This window comes from Chinchilla lanigera, unplaced genomic scaffold, assembly GCF_000276665.1.
Source record: "Chinchilla lanigera isolate Chin_1 unplaced genomic scaffold, ChiLan1.0 scaffold00069, whole genome shotgun sequence".
NCBI classification, from domain to species: domain Eukaryota; kingdom Metazoa; phylum Chordata; class Mammalia; order Rodentia; family Chinchillidae; genus Chinchilla; species Chinchilla lanigera.
In genome coordinates this window covers 11,431,564-11,435,155 of record NW_004955470.1, presented here as the reverse complement: position 1 = coordinate 11,435,155, position 3,592 = coordinate 11,431,564, and positions in this window count along the sequence as shown.

Genomic DNA, 3,592 nt, shown 5'->3' with positions numbered 1-3,592 from the left:
CGCCATTCCTCCCTTTTTAGTGTTTTTTGATTCTGCTGTGTTCCACCGCCATGAGCTGCAGCCCTGTGCCATGTGCCACTCTGCCTTGTAACCTGCCAAGTATGGACTGGAAACTCCACAAACTGTAAGTGAAATAAACCTTTCCTTCCTTCATTTTGGGCGTCAGGTATTTTGTCCCAGCAACGAGAGAAAAGTAACCAAGACAGGGGTCATCTGCCTGCAGGGTCCTGCGTCTGTAGCCAGTGCAGGGGCCCAGCGGTGCGGATGCGGGAGCAGGGGCGTGAGCAGTGGGTGGGTGTCTTTCTGTACCGTAGTACACTTTTGTCTGGGACACAGCTTGCTGTCTTAGAAGCACGGTGTCCTTGGGATCTTAATTTAAAAGCTCAGGAACTGATGCTTGGAAGTGGCATTTTAGAAGGTGACGTGGTCTTCTGCAGACTGTTGTTTACATTTGTCTCTATAAAAGGGTGAGGTCTGGGAAAGCCCGGAGGTTCCTGGCTTTAGCAAAAGCTGACTGTTTCTCTTTGTTTATTCAAGCTTCTGCTCATGATTAAATTTGGACAGCAAGCCTAGGTCCGTGCTATGTCACTGTGTTTTATTGATAGCAAATCACCGTGGTTTAATCATTTTCCTGTCTCTGTGGGAGTCCCCAGAAGGCCACTGTGCCCAGGCAGGGTGGCAGGTACATTTCAGGACTACACACTTCATCCCTGGCCACCATGGAGCAGCCTACTGAGGCAGGAGGGTTGCCCGCTGCCCCCAGAGGAGGGGAGAGTCTGTCCTGGGTTCTGGCCCAGGGGCCTGGACTTTCCAGAGAGCAGAGGGGCTTGTCCTCTTTGGAGCCCACAGACCACAGGGGAGGTGTGACACCAGTGCCAGCTGTGGTTAAGGAGATGCTTCAGGGTGGGGATGCTAGGAGTGTCAGCAAGGCTGAAAGTCACTGTGCCACAGCTAATTCTGGAAATGTTTTCACAATAAATTGAGACCACTATATGAGGGTAATACAATATAAAGCCAATTACAGCACTGTATACAACCAAACTTCCCAAGGAAGACTAACCAGTGTAATAGTCAATAAACAATAAGGCTTATTACGAGAGAAGAGATAATAATTCCAATTTATAAAGCTAAATACCATAGTTTGTGTATTCATGAGTGCTGACTAAAATAACATAAACAAATTGTTGAAAATAATTATCTTTGGGTGATAGGTTAGGTGATTATATTTCCTGCTTATTGTGTCACCATCTTCTCTAAATAGTCTACAAAACTCTAGCAATTATATAATCTGTAAAGACACAACAAGTATAGAGGAAAGCTTCACTGCAGTAGGTAAACATTTACCATGGATAACTTCGCCGTTGATGAGTGGTGGAGCTGTGTGTGATTCATATTTTTATCTTTCTAATGTTTGATTGAATAATTTTATTGTATATAAAATGAGCTATCTATAATTGATTAAAATATACTTTCCAGCATAATTTTAAATTAAAGACATTAACTCCCACTTTTGTATGGAAAGTTAGAAGTGTGTTAACCTGAGTATGCTGTTCTGAGTTTCTCAGAAGTGCTGGTCTCTGAGTGATAAGGAGTTTCCAAATTGCTCGCCATTTCCCCCGGAGTCTTGCGCTTTTCTCTCCAATCTGTCTCTGGAAAAAGCCCTGCAGTAATGGAAAGAAAGAGAGGACTACAGGTGCCTGGCACCAGGCAGGGAGTGTTGGACACAGGAAACCTCAAGGGCACAGAGTATTCCTTGCTTGGGGGGTCAGGAGAGAGGGAGGCGGGGTCTCCAAAGCTGAGCCCTGTGTATATCTCACAGCCATCCACCCCTCTGCAGCTCCCTCACAGGACTGGGTGGGGAAGTCGGAATGCGACCTCCGCTTATTGCCCAGGCTGGCATGTCTCTCTTTTCTTGGGTGTAGGAGACGGGCAGTATCTCAGTGTCACCGCCCCTGGGAAGGAGACACAGCACTTCCTGCCTGTGACCAGTGACTGAAGCAGCAAATCATGTCCTTTCCAGACTTGAGTCCTTTCCGCCATGCTGCTATAGCATGCAGAACACAGCTGGATTTCATACCTAAATCTTCCCTTGGTCTAAGACACAAGGAGTGTGTGGTGGGCTCTCTGCAGCATGTTATCAACCCAGCAGAGCCTCTCTGTATCACTTAGCGTGTGTGGGAGCAGTCATCCCCAAATCTGAATTATTGACTGAATTCAAATCAATCTTAATGCTCAGCCTTAAAACACAATTAGAAAGTTGGTTGGAAAAACACATCAATCCATTTGAACATTATATGTTCATCAGAAACACTCCTTATGCAGCAGCATCATAAAATGCATCTGTCTATACAAATTAATTTTTCCATAGCTGAAAATAAGACAGGGTAAACATGGAAACTTTGAAGCTTTTTCATTGATTTCCCCTCAAATGGGTTACCATGTCCGCTAATGCACCGGGAGAAAGTCCAGCTTTTTGTAAATGAGAAAGTGTTGCTCTCTGCGTCCACTCGGGACTAAGTCTTCATGTACTGCGCCTCTTCTACTGACTACTGCTCAGGAAGAGCAGCTCTTGCTGCCACATCGGTTACAAGAGCTCTGAAGTTGTCTGCAAGGTAGGAATGAAACGGACAAAACTTCAAGCACTGTTTGGAGAGGACGCTTACAGGCTGTCCCCAAGCTTCAGGGTCTTTTGAATTAGTGCTAACCAGGGTGACCAACCATGCCTACCTGCCTTCCTCGGGGTGGTTTCCTGGGATACAGCATTCCCAAGTGTCTGGACGGGGTGTTTCCAGGGACACAGGCAGGAAGTCACCGTGGTGCTCACCACCGCAGCCCGGTGCTGCCTCAGGGCAGTGTGGTATCGCTCCTGAGGCTGGGGCTGGATGATGGATGCTTGCCGGAGCTTTTGAGCTTGGATCGTCTTCTTTTCCTCAGCAGCGCTTGTCGCCTCTGCTGGGTGCCTGCCAGAGGTGGCACCAGGCTGTCTGCCACCTTCTCTTCGAATCACCCTCCTCCGTTGCCTCCGAGCTCCGCTCTCAGATTTGCTTCCCGTTGTCTGTTCCCTGACACTCTCATCTGCCCTGTCCCAGCCTTTCCTGAAGTGGGCTCACTTTTACATCTGCTTTCTCCCAGCCAGGGTGCTCTACCTTGGGGAAGATGGCGCACTGTCCTGTCTCGTCCTGCCTCCAGTCGCCTGCTGCTCTCCATGCTCACATTTCAAGGCTTCTACCAATGCCTTTTCCTGAAGTCCCTCCTGGTGGCTGAGGTCCTCCGATGAGGACGCCCTCCAAAAGGCCAGCAGGAACCTCACATTCCTCCAGTCTCTGCAAATTTAACACCAGAAAGTAGACTTGCTTGGGAAACCAGAGGCAGGGTGCACAGGGACAGGTGGTTTGTGAAAGGGTTCTCAGACTCATGGTGTCCGCTGTGGACCAGAACCATGAGTCAGGAGGTCCCTGTGTGCAGCTATGGAGGGCAGTACTGTCAGCATCTCCAGCACATCACACACCACACGGCCCTGCAGACCGTAGACATTGGCGTCACTCTGGAATACGCTAACAAGGCTCACTGAGGAAGGAACGCCTTCTGTTAA